General features: G+C 38.5%; 1 pseudogene; it reads left to right on the forward strand.

Moving 5' to 3' along the window:
- The first annotated feature begins 6,544 nt into the window (after window positions 1-6,544).
- On the forward strand, window positions 6,545-7,010 carry LOC102990367 (alpha-endosulfine-like; annotated as a pseudogene).
- Window positions 7,011-22,592: the final 15,582 nt, after the last annotated feature.

The following is a 22,592-nucleotide window of genomic DNA, read 5'->3' on the forward strand; positions in this document are numbered from 1 at the left end:
AAGCAACCCTCATTCAGAAATTATTGATTCTTTGTTGGCACAAATTCTAGTAAACTTGGTTTCTAGATTTCCTAAACCATATCACATTTACAGCACAAAATGTGTCAGTGATAACTGTGTCATTTTCACTGAGTATTTATTGATTAGTTGATATAGGTGAAGCCCTGGAGTATATTCTGCAGCTACAAAAATGTAGAACACATGGTCCTATCTTCAAAGACCTCAGTATAAAGTTAGAGAAACTTCACATATATAAAAATACTAGTAACAGTAAAAAGTAGAACACTCAGACATGAAAAAACAGTTACAGAAGAATGTTTCCAGGTATTAGAAGAGGGAATAGAATGAAAGAATTAAAGTCTATAATTAAAGAGTGACATAGAAAACTAAAACAAAAACAAAAGCAAAACAGATATTACCAGGACTTCCCTGGTGATGCAGTGATTAAGAATCTGCCTGCCAATCCAGGGGACATGGGTTCAAGCCCTGGTCCGGGAAGATCCCACATTCCACAGAGCAACTAAGCCTGAGAGCCACAACTACTGAGCCTGTGCTCTAGAGCCCATGAGCCACAACTACTGAGCCCACGTGCCACAACTACTGAAGCCCACGTGCCTGGAGCCTGTGCTCCACAACAGAAGCCACTGCAATGAGAAGCCCGCGCACCGCAATGAAGAGTAGCCCCCACTCACCGCAACTGAAAAAGCCCATGTGCAGCAACAAAGACCCAACACAGCCAAAAATTAATTAATTAATTAATTTTTTAAAAAATTAAAAAACAGATATAACCAACACAGCATTGAAATATGAGGCCATGTTCTTTCCATTCACTAGAAACAACATGGCCTCAACTGTTTCACCTCAACTGTTTTTAAGGATGTCATCATAAAATTTACCTACAGAACTTGGTTAACTAAAGCTAGTTAGGCCCATATAGCACAAACAAAATCAGCTCCATAGCAATAGTGATCTAACATAGTGGTTACAAGGGTCAAGGATGGGCTCAAAAGTCATACTTCCTGGGGTTGACATCCCAACTTCATCAACTGCAAACTTGGACCAATTTTTAACCTGTGTCTTGATTTCTTCATCTGAAAGGGAAAATAAGAATACATTCATTGTGGAGTTATTGTGAAGATTGAAACAAAAATTGTAAAGCACGTAAAACAGTATCTGATACACGGGTAAATTTCAATACATGCTACTACTTAATAATAATACGAGCAACTGTGTCAATAACACTTACCTATGTACCAGGCACAGTTCTAAATTTTTACATCTTTTAACTCACTCAGTCCTTGCATCAACCCTAGGAGGGAGTTACTGCTATTATTCCCATTTTTCACTTGAGAAAACCAAATCTCAGAGATATAAATAATTTGCTCAAGGACTACCTACTTAAGTAGAAGAGTCATCATTTTAGCCAAGTGCTTTGTCCCTAGAGCCCTTTGTAATGTTGCCACCACAGTATTGTTCATAGCAAAACGTACAAATATTAGAGCCACCTGAAAATATATTAAGCCACTGATTTCCTGAGGCAGTGATCATCTTTTCACCAAAGGATTCAAAAAAAGGCATCCAGTTAGGTGGCTGGACTATATAGTCTGTGTAGCTGCTAAGTATTTATTAAGTTAATGTTGGGCCATGGTCAATCAACAGTAAAAGAATGTTTTATTTTTATTATTTAAGGATGTAGATATGTTTATACCCAAAGAAGAATGTATACTCTCAGAAATTGCTTAAATGTGGGGTGTAAAGCTCCAATTATCTTTCAAAAATATATCTATAATTATATATATAATTTATATATAATTTTATATATACAATTATATGTAAATTTTCAATCTCCATATATACAGAAAAAATTTCTTCACCAATCCAGGAGGTGCTTTAGTTTATTGTTTTAACACACAGGCTCTAACATTAGACAAATCTGGGTTTGCGATCTAGCTGGATCACCTATTTGTGTAAAATTTTCATTGTGAAGTGGGGGAAATAACAATATACACATGATAAAATTATTGTTAGGAATCACTGAGATAATTCATTAAAAAGTATCTAACATAGCACATGACAAGTGGTAAATACTCGTTAAGCATTATTATTCTATTTTGTAAATGAAATGTTAATTTATTAGTAAGTGCAAAGGCAAACACATGGGAATATTTGTCAATAGCAATTAATTTAAAAATGAACATTATTCTTTATTTTATGCTTTTTATTACCAAATATAAAACCCATACAGAAAAGTAGACAAATCATGAATGTACAATGTGTGTGTGTGTGTGTGTGTGTGTGTGTATGGCAGGGGTTGGGGATGGGAAGAGATCCAGTGGTGTGAGAAAAGCTTAGTCTGAGAATCAGGAGTCCTAAATCCAGATTTTAATCTGTCCCCAACTCACCCTGTGACCTGGAAACAATTACTTTCTCTCTCTGAATATTTATCTTATCTCTAAAATGAAAGACTTGGCAGGTTGATTCCTATGATTCCTTCCTATTTCAAAGTTCTGAGACTAAGTGGTCAAGAGACAAGAGAAAGAATAAGTTTAATGCATATAAAAAGGCTAGAACTGGTTTAGATAGCACAGTGGATTCCTGAATCCTTAAGTTAAATAAAAGGACATTTGGGCCATTGCCACTCTCATTTGAGAACTTAGTCCAGTAAACAGTTTCACTTGGACAGTAGTCTTGGCATTTCGGGTCAGGTCTAAAATTATGAAATCATATTTTCATGCCAAAGGGTAAAAGAGCTTTCCAAGCTAGAGAATTGCCAAAGATATCCTAATAAAGATATACAGCCCAATCAGTGAGTTTTAACCCCTTCAAAGCCTTTTAAAAACTTGACTTTGCTTTCAATGTATTGCAAAATTAAATGTTTATTTCTGTTGACAATGAACTCTTTCAAGTCCTGTTTTCTAGATAATCTAATGGAAGTTAGAGCTCAGTCACAGGAATATGTTTATAATATTAAAACAAGATGATGTATCACTTTGCAGCCTAATATATCACTTTCCTTAAAATATTAAAAAATATTTTCAGTTACCTAAAAAGAACCTTTATGGAGGGGTAATCAAGTATTGTCAAGGGAAGCCTTGTTGCATTTCTCTATTTACCCCTGAAGTTCATCTTTCCCTTTCTTTAGATTTCTCTTTTTTAATTTCAAAAACAAACATAAATAGCTTTATTGAAGCATAATTGACACACAATAAATAACTCATACACAATTTGATCAGTTTTGACAAATGTATAAACCTAATGAAACCATCACTACAACCAACATAATGAACATATATGTAAACCCCTTTTGAAATCCTCCCTCTCACCACTCATTCCCTGGTTCTTTCAACCAGGTACAACTGATCTGCTTTCTGGCACTATAGACTAGTTTGCATTTCTAGAGTTTTACAGAAATGGAATCATATTGTATGTACTTTTTTTGTCTAGCTTCTTTCACTCAGCATAATTATTTTCAGATTCATCCATGTTTTGTGTGCATAAATAGTTCATTCATGTTTATTGCTGAGTAGTATTCCATTGTATGAATATACCCATAATTTGTTTAACCACTCATCTGTTGGTGGATATTTGAGTCTTTCTCAGTTTTTGTTTATTGCAAATAAAAACTGCTATGAACATTTGTGTATAGGTCTTTGTGTAGTCATACGCTTTCATTTTTCTTGGGTAAATGCCTAACAGTGGGATGACTGTATTCTATGATAGCTGTATGTTTTACTTAAAAAAAAAAAAAAAAGATTGTGAGTAAAGGCAATTTTATTTATTTATTTTCAGTCCCTAACAGTGGGATGACTATATTCTATGATAGCTGTATGTTTTACTTAAAAAAAAAAAAAAAAAAGATTGTGAGTAAAGGCAATTTTATTTATTTATTTTCAGTCTGGATGTTTTAATTTATTATTAAATATTTTTTTTCCTTATTTCCCTGATTTTGAACTTCCAGTGCAAGGTTAAATGGAAATGGTGAGAGAAGACGTCTTTGCCTTTTTACTGCCCTTACAGGGAAAGCGTTCAGTCATTCTCCATTAAGTATGAGTTTAGCTGTAGATTTGCCATAGATGCCCTATGTCACTTTGAGAAAATTTGTTTCCATTCCTAGTTTTCTGAGAGTCTTTATCAGAAAAATATTAGATTTTTGGTAATGTTTTTCTTCATTTATTGAGAAGATCATATGGTTTTTCTCTGCTCTCTCTTTCTCTTTTGGAGAGGTTGTTAATATGGTGAATACATTGATTTTTGTGTGTTATACCAACCTTGAATTCCTAGGGTAAACCACCGATTATGGTATATTATGCTTTTAATATATTTGTGTTTCAGTTTGTTAAAACTTTGTTAAGAATTTTTACATCTATAATCATGAGGGATATTGATCTGTAGTTTTCTTTTGTTGTAATGTCTTTGTCTGCTTCTGTTATTAGGTTAATACTGGTCTCATATAATGAGTGTGATGTATTCCTTTCTCTTCAATTTCTGGCAGAGTTTGTGTAGAATTGGCATTATTTCTTCCTCTTAGGTAGAATTCACCAGGGAGACCTTCCAAGCCTAGAATTATTTTTACTGAAAGGTTTTAAACTACATATTCAATTTCTTTAATATATATAGAACTAGTCAGTTTATCTATTTTTTCTTGAATGAGCTTTCATAGTTTGTGTCTTCCAAGATATTTTTTCATTTCATCTAAGGTATCGCATTTATTGGCATTAATTTGTTAATAATATTACATTATTATCTTTTTAATATATGCAGAATCTGTAATGGTGTCACCTCTCTTGTTTCAGATCTTGGTAATTTGTGTGTTTCTTCCGTATCTTTTCTGACTAATCTGATTATAGGTTTATCAATTTTACTGATCTCAAAAATTCATCTCTTGGCTTAATTTATCTTTCCCCTATGTTGTGCTTTTTCCTATCTTAGTTTTTTTTCTGTTTTGATCTTTATTACTTCCTATCTTTTCATACTTTGTGTTTAGATTGCTTTTTAAATTCAATTTCTTAAGGTAGAAATTGAGATCATTAATTGGAGGTATCTCTTCTTTTTTAATATAGGTGTTTATTACAATAAACCACCCCTCATTTCCCTTGATATATGACAAGAAATAAAAGTGAGATTATAAAAACAATAAATAGTAAAGAATTAAAATTTATCATTATTATGGGAGAATGATCATAGCAATTAGTTCATCTTAGGAAATTCCTTGACCTAAAGTTTTAAGGTTACTTGCAGTATATCTGATTTTAAGATGAAGTTTAAAATATGTTCAAAAGTATTACACTTCTTTAAGATAGAGGAAGCCCCAGGAATAAATGTAGCAAGATTAAATACCAATGAAGAAAGCACATCTCAGTAAAATTAGGTCCTTTTAAAAAAATATAATTTCCATTAAAAGTCATTTTCATTTGTTTATGTTTCTATAATTGTATATATTTTATTTGTTTTAAAGCATCAATAAATATTAAAAGCAAGCTGATGTTTACAGTTAACTCATCTATACAAGTGTTAACTGTCCTGAAAATTCCTGAAGGGAATCTGAGTTAACACACTTGTCTTAAATATGTCATCCTCTTAAAACAGTTGATTAATAATTTAAGATATGTGGTATTTTCACTCAAAGTTGCCCATGTAAAATTTGTTAGTTAAATGCAGTATTGTTAGGGAACACTTTTTTTTTTCCATAATTACGATGACCCATAAAGTAATTTAGGAGAGAGAGGCAGACTCATGGTGTGATGAATTAGGACATCATACATATGACACTCAAACTAACTGTCAACCTGCTACTAAAACATTAGACCAAATAATCACCAGTCTGACCATTGGGAAGAGTCTTCACTCTTCACTTGGACCATCATTTACATTCCTCAAGTGACAAGATGTTCATCATTCCCACCTTCGGTCAACTCTAAAGGTCAAGAGTTTCCCCCTTTAGATTTTTAATCTCCATTTTTTTCCTTTCATGAAGTGGGAATAATACTAATCTTGACTACTCCACTGACTTATTTTGAGGCTGAATTTAGGCAATAACTAAAAGTCCACTGGAATTTGTACGAAAGGACACAAATTTGAGGAAGGATTGACTGTTTGAAGTAAATTCAATACTACCATGCACGTGTCTTACTGCTCAAATCCCTCAGTCATTTTATTATTAACCTGTGTGTGTTAGGTTACAGAAATGTAGCTTGGATTAGTCTTTCTGACTAACTCCTGATATGACATCAAACAAGGAAGGAAATGTCACTCAGGAAAGCAATATGATTGCATGGACAGGAAAAATCGAGGAAATTTGCTCTCCTGTTTGTGTCACTGGCCTCATTTGTTTCAGAGCTGTGATATAAGACATTTAAAGCACTTGATCAATTGATTTCTTGATCAGTTTTAAACGTTCTGAAGTGTAAACAAAGAACGTCTGAAGGGACTGAGCAGCCCTGGTGGCAGGAGCCGAAGAAGCAGTGCAGGTTGTCCTGTTTCCCCTCCCCCTTCCCTTCTCCGGTTGACTTCTTGGGTCCCCTCACTCCACAGTCCCGATCCCACCATGTCCCAGAAACAAGAGGAGGAGAACCCTGTGGAGGAGACCGGTAAGGAGAAGCAGGACACACAGAAGAAAGAAGGTACGCAGCTCCCTGAGAAAGCCGAGGAGGCAAAGCTAAAGGCCGGATATCCAAGCCTAGGACAAAAGCTTGGAGGCTCCGACCTCCTCATGAAGAGACTCCAGAAAGGGCAAAAGTACTTTGACTCAGGAGACTACGACATGCCCAAAGCCAAGATGAAGAATAAGCAGCTACCAAGTACAGGACCAGACAAGAACCTGGTAACTGGTGACCACATCCCCAGCCCACAGGATCTGCCCCCAGCGAAAGTCCTCTCTCGTCACCAGCAAGCTGGCGGGGCAACTGGGGCCCCCTCGGCTCCCCTTCCTCACCCACCGGCCTTTTATATATCACAGGCAGGGATGGAATGGGCACCTAGTTATATCTTCTCAGCTTGCTAGCCAGAAATGACTGTGATTCTCCTAGGGGCTGCTGAGAAGCTAATGTGGGCTGAACAGAGGCTCTGAGTTCAATTCTTTGGATAAATTGAGATTTTCACACCCTCATGTAGCCCAGGTAGGGTCTCAGAAATGGGAGACTAGGATTGGATAATGCTGCAAACTCTCTTTTTCTTTTGTACAAGAAACTGGGGAGATGTGATTTCTCCTTTTGGAAGAGAATATCCCCAGATTGGTTAGGCTAGGCCTTGGGAATAATATGACAGGTTTAACATCCCAAGGCTAACCTGACATGGTTGGGAAAGGTAGATTGAATGGGATCTGTTTTCCGTGCTTTAAGTGTTTTGTCCCTTGGGCTGCTACTGCTTCATGTTTCCATTATGACTGGTTTAGAGAAGCCTCAAAAATAAAAACTGATTTGCTTGCCTAAAACTATACTGCCCACTTAACCTCCTTCACTCAGTCAGAGTCTTTTACAGTTTGCCCTGGCTCTTAAATAATGTAAAGATCGGAGGATACAATTCACGTAAAATGGGCACCTTCCCTCTCTCTTCCAGCATGTTGCTTTTTGAAAGTACCATGGGATAGTGGAAAGAACCCTGGGTTAGGAGTCAAGATACCTGGGTTCTAGTTCCACTCAGTCTAGGCAGAACTGACGTGTAACCTTGGTCAAGTCATTTAACCTCTCTGGATTTCTATTTCCTCATTTATAAAACAGAATTGAATATAGATGAGTTTGAATCTGATTCTAAAATCCTGAAAAAAACTGTGCTGTTCACTGTAAAGCCAAACGTGAGGAAGGCCCATAGGTGAGCCTACAGAGGGGAACTATTTGAAGGCTACGTGGGGAGAGAAGTTGAGGTTTGGGGGTTATGAATTCAGGCGAGAGGGACTCATAAGTATCATGGTCTTGAGGGTCAAGAAAAACAATTCTAAGCCAGCCATGAAAGCTCTTGCCTCACCTGCCCTCACCTGCTTTCCTACCATCTGGGCCCTTGCTGCTAGAAAGCTGCGCTGACAGCCAAGCTGTGGGCCTGGAGAAACATGCTCAGTCACGCACATGTGGAGTCCCACATTTCAGATGTTATCAGCTGCCAGGTGTATTGTTAGGGAGACAAGAAGAAAAGGGACGAACCGAGCGAGCCTCCAGGGCTTAGTGCTACCGCAGGGCTGGAGCAGCAGGTTCTCAGGAGATGAATCACCTTGGAGGAAGCTGGGGAAGGTGGTTAGGGAGAAAGATAAAGAGCACTGAGACATCTCTGCCTTCCTAGAGCTCAGTAACCCAGCTCCTGTGGTCTGAGAAGTAGCAGTGCTGATGGTGAACCAGGTGGAGGAAAGGGGCTGCAGACAGACAGCATCATCAATCTAGTTACCAGTAGCTTGGCCTCAATGTTACTGAATGCAGCCTGCTAGTTACGACAGAGAGGGCAGGGTGAGAACTAGCTAGCCGTTCAAGACAGGAAGATTCTAGAATCCTCTCTTGCCCTCTCAGCTCACCAGTTCTGATATGCCACACATCTGGCGCAATGAGAACAACTGATGAACTGGCTGATGCACATGTAGGGGGTTGGGGGTGTCTCTACTTCTTTCCTGACCAGCCATTCACTTTTCAGGCCATCATTCCAATTGGTTAGGAAGAAGTTGGTGAGGAGGGAATGGAGAGAGCAGGATCCGATCCCGTGATTCCCTGGCCCCCAAACTCCTTGCCTGTCACCTGTAATTGTGTATAATTTTTGTGTTTCTTGCTCCATTTCCTCATGCTGTCTTCCTTAGTCTAAAATCCATGTGGGAAGGGGAAAGTGCTGAACATCCTTGTATAGTTTCCTCAACTGTCCAGACATGTTGTACACAGTTATGTCATGTTATTATATATATAAATATATATATAATTTTGTACGTTTTCATCTCCAATCTTCTCGAATTTTGTACTCTTTTCTTTACTGCCTGAGCTGCCTTCTCTATCGGTCAGTATGACTCCTCAAGACTGAGGCCACAGCGAGTCTGGTTTTTTGGAAGGAATATAAGAAATAGGGAAATCAGAAAAACTGTTAGTCTCTTTCTCCACCTGGTCATCTTCAAGGCTAAGAAAACAAAGAAGCAAGCTACATTGTCTATATGCCACCTGTTTCCACAGCGTGAAGTACATAGTTTCCTTGGCAAAGAAGGGTCATTTCAAAATCCAAATCCAAATTGCTTTGATTAAACCTAGATTATTAAGTCCACTCAGAACAACATGTGTGCTGTCTGGCCCTGACCTCCGTGCAGTTACCACCTCATCACTGTGTGCCCCCAGTCCGTCACTGCTGCAGCAAGTGGCTCTGGCCATGCCTCTGAAACCAAGCCTGCTCTGAGCCAGGCAGCTTACACCCCTGAAAACCTCCAGTTATTTTGATCTTGTCTAAATAATTTTTTTTTCCTGTTTTTGTTTTCATGGGTATCTCCAAAAAGGCAGAGAACATTTTACTTTGAAGATAGGAAAAGACTGAAATTCTCTCTCTCTCTCTCTCTCTCTCTCTTTTTTTTTAAACAACTTTCTGGATAAGATTGAGACATGTGTCAGGTAGCCCTAATTGTTAAGTGTGGAAGAGTGATGGGGTAGAGACTGGGGTGGAACTTAGGGTTCTTTCCCTTACTACTTGACAGTGTTTTCTTCTTCTTCTGTGTTGGTCCGCAGCGGCCAACTTGAATGATGCTGCCTGGGGCTCCGCCAGATCCTGAGACGCTGCCCCCCCTGGGTCCTGTGCTGGCTCCTGGCCCTCCCTGCTTTTGCAGCCAGGGTCCAGAGGTGGCTTGGGTGTGGGCTGGAGAGGCAGAAGCCCCTGCCCTTGTTGGGAGACGTCTCAGTGAAATCCTGGGGGTGAGGATGGGGATGGGAGGGTGAGAGCGTGCAGTGGGAGATTTGGGGGAATATGAATTAGGGCTTGGAGTTGATAAAAACATTCTTGACTGTCCTCCTTCTTAACCACGTGGCTGGTGTGGGGTGGGTGTGAGGAGGAGGACGTAAGGTGGACTAAAGGTGAGAGGCTCTCATTCCGCTCTGTAGAAGAATGCCTTGTTTGCTTGGACGTGGCTGGGGACCTGGTGTCAGATAAAGGAAACTGTCCGTCTAAACATGAAAGATGCAGACAGCTCCTCTGCAGAGCAAGCTGAGAACTCAATGTTAATTGTTCATCAGGAAAAAAAAAAAAGAACCTCTAAGGGACAGTCTATTAGGATGTTTGTCTAGTCACGTCCTGCTTCATGCCCACATCCTCCTAACTGGTTGTTTCCTCCCAAGAGTTAAGTCCCTACTCAGGTATGGACAAAAATCCCCTTATTTTTCACCTGAAATTTGCCATGGAGACACTTAGTTCACCTTGCATAATCCCACTTTCCTTATTACTTCTTGCTAGCAGTCTTCTCTTTAGGATGGTAATCCCACAGCAGGGGGCATAGTCGCAAAACCTGGGTGGGTGTATGTTTTGGGGGTGGGGAGATGGGGCTTCAGGACAGGATTTAGAAGTTTAATGCCCAAGAATCTTGGTTGTAATGTTTACAAGCTATTTATTTTTTACTGTTATGTAAAGAGGACATAATATAAAACTTACAGAATTGTTGAGCAATGTTATATAAGGCAATATAAGGCACGTCGTGCAGAATACATTGATCTGTCTTGGGAACAGGACTTCCATTTTGTAACTGAACGGTTCTTAATTGTTGAGTATAGTAGGACAGAGCTTAAAACAGCCTCTCTCTTTTCTCTTTTATCTACAACTATTAATTCTGGTGTTTTCTGGGGTGAAAGAAGGTATATCTAACTCCTCTTTGTTTTATGAATCTTTTGAAGCTTTGTGGAGAGCCATTTGTCAGTTTCCTCTGTTTCTGATTAGCCAAGGACAAAGGAAAAGGAGGTAAAGGGAGGGCAGAGTGATCATGTCACCCTCTCTTGGAAATTGGCCAATGTTTCTCAGCTGACTTTCTTTTGATTGAGAGTCTTATAATTATATCTGGCGATGGACTCCAGGATACAGAGTGATGATTATTTGTCACTGATAATTAAGTAATTATCATTTTGCCTGAATGGAGAAGAACCCAAACATCTGCTGGGCACATCCGGAGAAGGCCGTGAGTGGGGCAGCCATCCTTCTGAAGGCAACTTCCCCACGGCCATGTTATAACAGTAGCTCCTGTGTGGGTTCTCATGGACACTTAGAAAAATCTCCAAAGCCTTTGAAAATGTACTTTCCCCCATTTTAGACCAGTGTAAGTTACTTATTTTTTGGTGATATCATAAAGGACAAACTCCGTAGTTTTTATTTCTGAGCCAGATGGGCACATTGAATTTTTTTTTTTTTTCAATGTGAGGCAGCAAATGAGCCAGAGGGGCACTTTAATTTTTTTTTTTTTCAATGTGAGGCAGCAAAATTATTCTCCAAGCAGCAAGATTATTATGCTATTTGTTCATATTCATCATGTTGGGATTTCCTTTCTTGCTTTCAGTGTAATTATTTTGGTCTGTATTTATGGATGCTGAGGAAATGCACAATAAATATGGACACTTGCAAGCATTTTAAAAATGCCGATTTCTCTACAATTCTTACATTCAAGGAAGCGTGTCTCATTCTCCCTTCCTTTTATTGTTTAAGAATAAGGACAGCGTTTCCACTCACTGCAGTGTTAGCAGGAGATCTTCTAGCAGCAACTGCTTCTTAAATTATTAATAGCCTCACAAAAAATGTGCTGCTGCTGTGGTGGGTACATATCAATTTGTACCAGGGTAGGACGTTTGCTCAGCCATGAATAAAAATCCAGATCAGGATGCAGGATGTGTATAATGATATCAGGACTTACAGTATAACAGACTCATCAGCATCCTGGTGATGTGGAAGGAACACTGAGATGGGAGTCTTGGGTTGGACAGTCAAGTCTGCCATTAATATGTGGTGTGAGCTTGGACAAGCTGCTTGATATCTCTTAGCCTCAGTCTTGGCATTTGTAAACTAAGGAGATACTCTTGGTGCCCTGCTCAAATCCCCTCATATGCATTTTACCATTCTGGATACCAATTCCCTCACCTCCTGCACGCTTTGCTTCTACTGGCAGGGGCCTGCAATTTTCTATAGAGGACCACCTTTGGCTCGTGGTGCCTCTTGCTTCATCCTTACTCACAAAAGGGTCAGGAGTTTATATGTTCCCCACTAGGCCTCCTCTAGCCTATCCAGTGACAGGCTGATCCAGTAGGATGAAAGCCCAGCTGCCTTGCCTTCAGGGTGAATACATTCTGAAGCTGTAATATCTTCCAGGGCTTCCTATGCTATTGCTGGGACTGTTCCTGAAATCTCAACCTTGCTTGATGTCTCCCCTCCGTGTTCTTCTCTCACCTCCTTACTTGTTTCCCCAGGGAACAGTTTCTTAAAAACCACTTGCACCTAAACCCTCACCTCAGGATCTGCTTCTTCAGAACCCTGCCAACCTCATTGAACCAGCTGTTCAAAGTTAAACAAATATTTAATTAGCACAGTCTTCTTGTTCTTTTAATATTTTGATAGTGCTTTAACAGTTGCCTAAGTTCTTATAATGAGACTATGGAGTTCTTCAGTCTACATACCTGTGTTTGTGGGGGTGGGTATAATTGGCCCCTTGAGGTCCAGATTCAAGTGAAAAAATGTTACTCTCACTTCTTAATATTTACTTGTTTCATCATAGCAATAGCTTGTAGTGGAAAGGAATTACTATTGCATTTTACAGAAGAGAAAGTTGAAACTCAGAAAGGACACACTGTGTAAGTGAAATCATGCAGTATTTGTCCTTCTGTGATTGGCTTATTTCACTTAGCATAAGATTCCCAAGGTTTATCTATGTTGTTGCATATGGCAGCATTTCCTTCTTCTTTATGGCGAATAATATTCCATTATATCTATCTATCTTAATCTATCTATCTAGAGATACAGATATAGATATGCCACATTTTCTTGAGGTATCTAAAATAGTCAGAATTACAGAAGCAGAAAATAGAAGGGTGGTAGCCACGGTCAGGGCAGAGAGAGAAATGGGAAATTGCCATCATTTGACGGGTATAAAGTTTCAGCTATGCAAGAAGAATAAATTCTAGAGATCTACTGTACAACGTTGTGCTTTCAGCTAACAATACTGTGCTGTACACTAAAAAATGTTAAGAGAGTAGGTCTCATATTATCTCTTGTTACCACAATTTAAAAAAAAGAAAACAAGGGACACATCACTTGTCTATATGTCTACAGAACTTGGTTGCACCATTGGAGCTCACGTGTCCCAGCTCTGAGCTCAAAGTCCTCTCCACTGCAAACTAGTCTGTAGGTAAATGTTGTCCTTGAAACCTCCTGATTTCCTGGTCCACCCCCCATCTGCTTGGCATTGTTTCCACTAAAACCTCAATTTCATGTTTAATTCTGAGAAACTTTTCAAATGATGACTAAGATATTAGCTGTTAGGGACTCAGGGAGCATCTATAATTTAAGAGGGTGCTTTAAATATCCAAAGATTTAATATTCAAAGGAATCAAAACTGGAATGATACTGGACAAGGTTTTTTCTCAAGTTCTAAAATCATACCGTATAAGTAATGGAAAGAACATGGGAACCATATTTTTGCCTATCTTCATGTTAGTATTGAGATTCATTCATCTTTAGAAGGAAACCATTTGGCATTTTCTTTTACGACAAAACCGTTATTATTTTGTTTGTTCTCCTTGTAATTTGGTTACTGAACATCAAATTTTCTGAAGAAAAACTGACACTTTGAAGAAGCCAGTTTGCAAAGTAAAGAGATTTTCATATGAGAAGAGTGGGAGAGAGTCAGTTAAGGTTCAAAGAAACCTTTATTTTAACTCTCACAGCAGGAGTAAAGCACTCAAGGGGTTTAGGTTCCAGGAAGGAAACATGCAGTCTTCTCAGACTGAAAAGAAGAAAAGTCAAACTTAGAGTCACTCAGAGGTTTCAAAGAGGTAATTAGCACCTTTCTTCTTTGTAACTGACAGCTAAGTGACTTCCTAATCAGCCCAGATGTTAGGAAAAAGATAAAGGTTTTAAAGCACTGGCTCGACTCTTAGAGTGTGAAGATTACCTGGGGAAGCGGCTTTCTAAGGCAGATTTTGAGCCCAGTGTCTGTAAGCTCTGTTTTCTCTTGTTGGCCGGTAGAGCCCAGGAATCTCCATGTGTAACATGCAGGGAGACTCTTTCCATGTTCCTCACATCTAGAAACAGAGCAGATGACGTATTATTTTAATATAGGCCAGTATTCCAGTAAGGACTCTTCCCAGCAGAATCCTGTTGTTACCGATGCTGTTGCCCCAGAATCGTACCCCTGCCCCTCCCTGGAATAGAAAATAATTACTCTTACCTAAGTTTCAGGAAGGAGCTGCAAAGAGAAAAAATGAATGAGAACCAACTAGGCCCAAGATGGCAGAAGATTTGACTTCCAGCGGACCTTGAGCCTCATTATACACTCATTGTAATACATTAGCTAAATGACACACCCACCAGCCCCTTGTCAGTTGACAGTTGCTATGACAACAACCAGACAAGCCCTTCCAAGGACTGAAAAGGAGAGATGCAACAATTTCGGGTCCAAACCACACCCCTGTTCTCAGATACCTCATGAATATTCCTCCTACTCTTTCCAACTCCCTCCCTTTTACCTCGACCCTCCCTCGTATAGATTTGGTGGCTCTGTTACAATTGGGTTGAGAAGTTGATTTGCGAATTAGCTTCCTGCTTCTCCTTTGGCCATTGAATAAAACTTGTGCGGTTCCGGTTTCAGTATTGGTTTTGTTGTTGGCTGCACGAATGTATAACTGAATCACTTTACTGTACAGCAGAAATTAACACAACATTGTAAATCAACTATATATCAATAATAAAAAAAGAACCTCCCTGGCTGAGACAGGGGGTCTCGTCTGGCTAGGACATTGCCACAGGTCCTGTCAACCAATTCAATAGCAATATGATGTTTGTATTGTTATTTTTCCCTCTTAATATCTTGTAATAACTTATATGTTTGCCAAGGAAAACAGATGTGACAGGAAACTAAAGTGCCTGTGGTGAAAGCACTTTATTGTTTTCTGAGAAGCAGTTGAAATAAATGAAGATACATAGAGAAGAAAATAATTCTGAACAAATGCTCACTGCCATCAAATATGATATTTAAATGAACTCCTATTCAGTTTTTTCTTTCTTCTGTGTAGCTTCAAGAAAACAATTGAAGATCAATGAGTAGAAGTAATGACTCTTCAGAGACATGGATTTCTAATAGCGTTGTCTCAGCTGAACTGCCTCAAATAAAGTGAGTTCCAGATTCCTGGGAGATTTGCAAACATTGAATAACCAACCAACTGGCAAGATGAAATGGTACAAGGCCCACTGGTAATTCGTGTTCCCTCACTGTCAATGTGTCCTTCCAGACAGCAAGACAGTGGACATTTCCTCAACAGAAGAATAGCGCCCACTCACATCCCCACATATACCTACTGCATAGAATTGCTTCTCTTTTTCTCTCTATAACTGCGTCTTTTGCTAAATTTATCGAGGGATCATAATTTCCAGAAATGCAACAAGGTCAGATGTAAAAAGTAGTTATATGGTGGTGCAATAAAAATTAACTAATAATGAATTACTGCCACTTACACCCATCAAAATGGAAACATTTACAGCAACTACAATATTTATTTTTGTTGGGAGTATAGTGAAAATAGTACTCTAACACCTGCTGGTGTAAATACGTATTGTCACATCTTTTTTTATTAAGCTATCTTAAAGATGCTATTGAATCCTAAAATGCATATACTCTTTGATCCAGCAATACTGTATTCCTTGAAAGGTATCTTATAGAAACCAAAAGACCAGTAAGCAAAGATCTATGTACCAAGGACTTTCTTGCATTTTTATGCATGTAGAAATGTATAAGGAAAAATGCCCGTCATTGAAGAATTGGTTATACAAATTGTGGTGTGTTAACACAAGGAAATAAAGCCATTAGAAAGAAAGGGTTAGAATTATCTCTGTTGGGACTTCCCTGGTGGTGCAGCGGTTAAGAATCCACCTGCCAATGCAGGGGACACGGGTTCGATCCCTGGCCTGGGAAGATCCCACATGTCGCGGAGCAACTAAGCCCGTGCTCCACAACTACTGAGACTGCGCTCTAGAGCCGGTGAGCCACAACTACTGAGCCCATGCACCACAACTACTGAAGAGCCCGTGCTCTGCAACAAGAGAAGCCACCGCAATGAGAAGCCCGCATACTGCAGTGAAGAGTAGCCCCCTCTCGCCGCAACTAGAGAAAGCCCGCATGCAGCAACGAAGACCCAACGCAGCCAAAAAATAAATAAAATTAAAAAAAAAAAGCAAGGGAGCATTAATTTAAAAAAAAAGAATTATGTCTGTTTACTGGAAGGAATGTTTACTCGATATTGAAAAAAGCAAGATGAAGAAAAATGTGTATAACATAAATTTAGGTTTATATATTTGTGTGTATATACATATAAGTATATAGTGTAATATATATATTGTATATTTATAATGTGTGTGTATATTGTGTGCCTTGGTATATCTAGGTGTGGAGACAAGAATGGAAGATATAGATATTAACATGTTTTACCTAAAAGGGCACTGGTGTGGATGGAGAGGGAGAGGAAAGAGGAAGGAAGGAAGGCAAAAAAATGAAAGTGAAAGAGTGAAAAAATGCAAGACTGCATTAAGTAAATAGTATATATGATATGGTTCCACATTTGTATAGTATGTAAAATATACATGTGTAAAAAATGTACAGCATCTTTTTCTGAGAGATGTGGGAAATACTATATGCATATTTTATTAGCCATGTTTTAAAATCTAAATGATGAATAACATTTTGAGGAAAAAGTCAGCAAATAACAGAGCCAGATTCAGCTCAATGGTATATTTGCTTGTTTATTTTTCTACACTCTTTCTCATTCCAGCTCTGAGTTAATGCAATTTGCAATGAAAAGTATAGCATAATCTGAAAAATAATGAGGAAATTACAGGATGGGGAATTTAAATGCATTTTTTACAATTATTTTTTATAAGCAATAACAAAAACCTCACTTTGGGTATCTGACAAGGCACTCGTGACTGAAGGGTTTATGCGTCCAAGCAGAACATCATCAGTATTTCATTGAGTTGGGTCTCTTGATGAATTGACCTCATTTATCTCTAGGACAGAGCAAAGAGATTTTTTTCACTTGGACAGACATTAAGGCATTGTTGGGTACTGTCAAACTCAATAAGTCAATGGTAATTCCAGGGGAAAAATTATTTATTTTAATTGAACCCTAGCATAGGACTTAACAGAAAAAGGTCTACAGGATAAGAGCTTAATTGCTTCAACCTTTCCATCTTGTTTTGTTTAATTTAACACTTCAGTGAACTTCCCAATAGTAACATACTGCCTTAGACATTTCTAACTCCTTTTAGGTCATTTACAGTTTTCACTAAATACCACAAATTAAGGAGTTCAATGTGGGTCAGGATATATTATTTCTGAAGCCATGGATATGGATCTGATATTTCACTTATCACTAAATCTATCAAGTAATAATTATTTCCCCAGAGCTGTTAAACGCAAGGACAGTTTTTAAGTGGCTCTACCTATACTGATATGTCTTTTAGCCTAAAAACTTCAGACAGAAATGAATGCTCTCCTACGGCAGTGAGAGTGTGTACCTTCACCTGTCAATTCCACCTGCTTTCCAATTATTGCACCAGGCCTGCAAGCTCTCCCTCAGAAAAGGACCTGACTGGCTTTCATCCTAACCCCTTCTTGCAGAAGTTCTTAACTCAGCTGTAGAAATCCTCTCAATGTGAAACATGTCATGGAGTCTTCCAGTCCCAGATGTAGATTTCAAAAACACAATTCCTCAGATTTTGATAGAGAACATTTAACTAAAGGGAAAAAAAGCTTAAGTCTTTTCAGTCGGAGGCTAGTAATGTGTCCCAGGTTGAGGAAAATAGGTCAAATATTGATTAAAACCCCAAATATTGTTTTTCCTTGTAACTTTAATGCATCCTTCCTTCCTTCTTTCCTTCCTTCCTCCCTCATTCCCTCCCTCCCTTCCTTTCTTCCCTTCTGACATTTAACAAGCATACGTGCCAGGTACTAAGCTGGTTACTGAATATACTAGTTTCCTATTTCTGCTGTAACAAATTGCCGCAAACTTAGTGGCTTAAAACAGCAATTTTTTTTTTCTTTTACAGCTATAGATTTCAGGAATCCAGACTGAGTCATAAACAGCTAAGTCAAGGTGTCAGTAGGGCTGTGCTCCCTTGGGTGGCTCCAAGGGAGAATCCGTTTCCCGTTGCTCCTTCCAACGTCTGATGACTGCGGACATTCCTGGGCTTGTGGCCTTGTCACTCCAGTCTCTGCTCCCCTTGTCACATTGCTTTTTGCTCTTCTGGGTCAATTTTCCCTCTACCTCTCTCTTATAAGGACATTTGAGATTGCATTTAGGACCCACCCTACTAATTCAGAATAATATTCCAATCTCAAGATCCTTAATTTAATTTCACCAACAAAGTCCCTTTTGCCACAGAAGGTAATTTTTGTAGGTTTTAGGAATTAAGATCTGATCATGTTTGAGGACCAATATTCAGCCTACCATACTGGAGACACATGAAATTCAAACCATGTACCTGCCCTCAAAAAAGCCCACATGAAAACCATGTAAACAGATTACCTAAATCTTAGAAAGTTTAATGTTAGACACAGACTCTGAAAGCATAATATTTTCCTGCTAGGAAATGATTAGGAATTAATGGCTTCCCAATTATTAAATTCAGTTTCAGTCTGAATAGGGATCAATGCCAACTGGAGTATATAAATCAAAAATTAAAACTCAGTGCAGACGGAGATGTCCTTTCATGTCTGTGGTGGGCTGAATAATGAACCCCGAAGATATCCAGGCCCCAGTTCATGCAGCCCGTGTTTGATACTTTATATGGTAATGGGGTCTTTGCAGCTGTAATTAAACAGGATTTTGAAATGGGAAGATTATCCTGTATTATCTGAGTGGGCCTTATGTGTAATGTAACTGTCCTTATAAGAGGGAGGCAGAGAGAGTTGTGAAAACAGATGAGAAGGCAAAGGGATGATGGAGAGATAGAAAGGTTTGTGATGCTGAGCTGCTGCCTCTGAAAACGGAGGAGGGGGCGTTCGTAAGCCAAGGAGTGCGAGGAAGATAGCTCTAGAAGCCGGACAAGGCCAGGAAAGGGGTTCTTTCCTGGAGCCTGTGGAGGGCGTAGAGCCCTGCGCACACCTTTCCTTTATCCCACTGAAACTGATTTTGGTCTCCCGACATCCAGAACTGGAAGCAAATACATGTCTGGTGTTTTAAGCCGTCAAATTTTTGTTAATTTATTAAAGCAGCCACAGGAAACCAATACAGTGTTTATAGGCTCTGAATGTTTTCTGCAACTCAGTGTAGCAGAAAGAGCCTGTTCTGAGAGATTGGAGACAGAATCCCAGAACAGCCAATGCTTCCGAAGCCCAGGTCCTCTGTCTACACTGTAACCCATGACTCTCCTTTATGTTTTAATGTTTTCTACCTAAAAATAATCTATATTTAACCTCCAACACATAATAAATTTCCAAATATCAAATTGGGACAATAACATTGATACAAGGCACATATTCCTGGGTCAGGTTCTGGACTAGAAAGAGGACATGAGACAATCTGTTCAGAGTAGAGGAGATCATCTCATTATTGTCCTTTTTCTGGATCATAATCCAATTCAGGAACACACTTTGCATTTACTTGTCATGTCTCATTAGTCTCTTTTAATCCAGCACAGTTCCTCTGTATTTCTTTGCTTTTTTATTGTTTGGCACTTTTAAACAGTACCGCCCGTTGTTTTGTGCTGTATCTCTCAGATCAGGTTGGTCTGATGTTTCCTCAGGATTGCATTTAGGTTATGCGATTTTTGGCAGGAATCCCACAGAAGCAATGCTGTGTCCTTCTCAGTGCACCCTATCAGAATGCACATGTTGTCAGTTTATCTTGTTTAGGGATTTGGGGTGAACACTGTATGGGAATTCCTCCCAATTTCATACATCTAAATGAAAAAATTCAAAGCTAAAAAAATCCCTACTCTTCAGCATAGGATATCAATTAGTGAACTGGTATAGTTTTAAATGTCTAGTGTATCATGTAAAAAGTTGAAAGAGTTAATGCCCCTCGAAAATGGCCTACCTATCAGCATCGTAAAGTCTTGGATACAGAAACAGTGGAGGTGTTTCAGTGGCAGAACTTCATGGGTAAGAGTCAGGGATCCAGCAGATCAGACCTGCTGATTTGACCTCTGCCATTTAGTGGCCCTCTGATCCTTGGCAATACATAATAATAATAATGACAATTAGTCAATTTATTGAGAATTACTGTGTTCTAGGTGTTGTTTTGAGAGATGCACAATTATTCCATTTAATTGTTGCAACAACATATGAATTTTATATTATTATTATTCCCACTTTTAGATGAGAGAACTGTAGCCTAGAGAAGTTAAGTCATTTCCTCAAAACTCAACAGCTAGGAAGTATTAAAGCCAAATTCAAACTTATTCTCCATCCAGGTCCTATGCTTATTACCACTTTATTACACTTCACTAAGATTGCTAACCACAGTTTTCTTATCTGCAAAATAGAGATGATAATCACACCTGTGTTATAGTTATCTGTGATTTAATAAAAGGAGGCATTTGAATTTATGCCTCATGGTAGGCATATATAAAAGTTAGTTTTATTATCCCATACTGATTATTGTACCTTGACTTTACTGGTGGGGGAAAATGAGGCTCAGAGAATTTAAGTAATTGCCCAGACTAACACCATGAGGATATACACTTAAACCACTGTCTCATCCATGCTTCTTTCCATCATGCATGACCTCTCCTGGAAAGTGATTATTATACTAAAACCCAGGGGGCAGATTTTATCATAATGATGTAGTATATCCATTGGTATAAATTAAAGACATAATTTCCTTGTAAACTCATTAGTGATCACTCAGCAGCCATTTACTAAAGAAGCAATAGTAGCTTTTTGGTTCCAGGAGCAGATTCAGAGCACTTATTGGTAGTCTTGCTGCTGGAAGAGAAACGTGCCTTGTTGATCACTCACCAACCACCACACTCTCCAGGGAGCTCGACTCAGCGCCCCCTCCTAAGAAAGTGGCAAGAGTCACTCCCCATATTCTGGTGAGAGGCTAGTCATAGTCTCAGATCTAGAAGTAATTTGTGCCCTTACACAAGCCACTTCCATGCTCTGGGCCTCAGTTGCCTTAATAACAAAAAGAGGAAGCTGGAAGGACTTTTTAGACTTTCTCTTAATAATTCTCTATCTTAATAATTTTAGATATTCTGAAATGCTTGATTATTAATTTTCCCATTAGTTTGACTTTTTGAGAAGGCATTATAGATATCAGTCAACTAATAATTAACCTTGTGCTTGCTACAGTGTTAATACACGAAATACATATTCATGTATTTCATAAATTAGCATTTTGGATGGAAAGTCTGGGGTTTTTAAGCATACTTTGCTTGTGCTCTCTTGTCATTTGGCTGATTTTTTATTGCATTGTGCACACTCGGGCTTTATCTGTCTACTTGCTAAAAAATCCAAGTTATCTGCAGTGTCTCAAATGACCTTGCATTAACCTTGTTTACCATAAAGTGAAAGTATGTCCATAGAAACTCTCTGTGCTTTTAACACACTTGTCAACTTTCCCCAATATTATCAGAGGGCACAAGAAGTTCACATCAGTGTTCAGTAAAGCATCGTTTTTTATTTTGATTGTTCTTATATGGGTAAGTAAAGACCTCAGGAAGAATACATTAACCGTGAATTTCTACCATATGCCCCGCATTTTAACAAGATGAAAAACAATCCAGCATGGAGCTGAGTAATGAGAATATGTGACTTGCTCTTATCCCAATGAGTATGTTTCCAGTAGTATTAGCTGGAAATCAAGGCCAAAGTAATAATTCCAAGATCCCAAATACACTGAACTATTAGTGACATTTTAATACAATTGTTCTATTGTTATATTCTTCAACAGATTAGCTTGGTAAATAGTCCAAACAACTCCTCTTTAGTATGTATTTAAACTTGAGTTTTATTCTAAGAAATTTTCTTGTTGAAAAGCTAAACTGAGATAAATTTTTCTTTCATACATTAAACTTCTTGTTTTATTTTTATTTTTTAATTTAAGTATTTTGCATGTACAATATTATATTATTGGGTGGGCCAAATGGTTTGTTCGTTTTTTTCCATAAGATGGCTCCAGTAGCACTTAGTTGTCTTTAACTTCATTCAAAACAATTTTGTTAGATTGTATGCGACAGCCGTTATATCAGCGTGCATTTAAAAGAAGACTTATCAAAACTGGTGAAGTTTTGTGTAGCCATTTTAATATTGAAGATGAAAGAAAAAAGTAATATTTTCTGCATATTATGCTTTATTATTTTAAGAAAGGTAAAAACGCAACTGAAACGCACAAAAACTTTGTGCGGTATACGGAGAAGGTGCTGTGACTGATCGAACATGTCAAAAGTGGTTTGCAAAATTTGGTGCTGGA

This window comes from Physeter macrocephalus, chromosome 12 (genome assembly GCF_002837175.3).
Source record: "Physeter macrocephalus isolate SW-GA chromosome 12, ASM283717v5, whole genome shotgun sequence".
Classification (NCBI taxonomy): Eukaryota; Metazoa; Chordata; class Mammalia; order Artiodactyla; family Physeteridae; genus Physeter; species Physeter macrocephalus.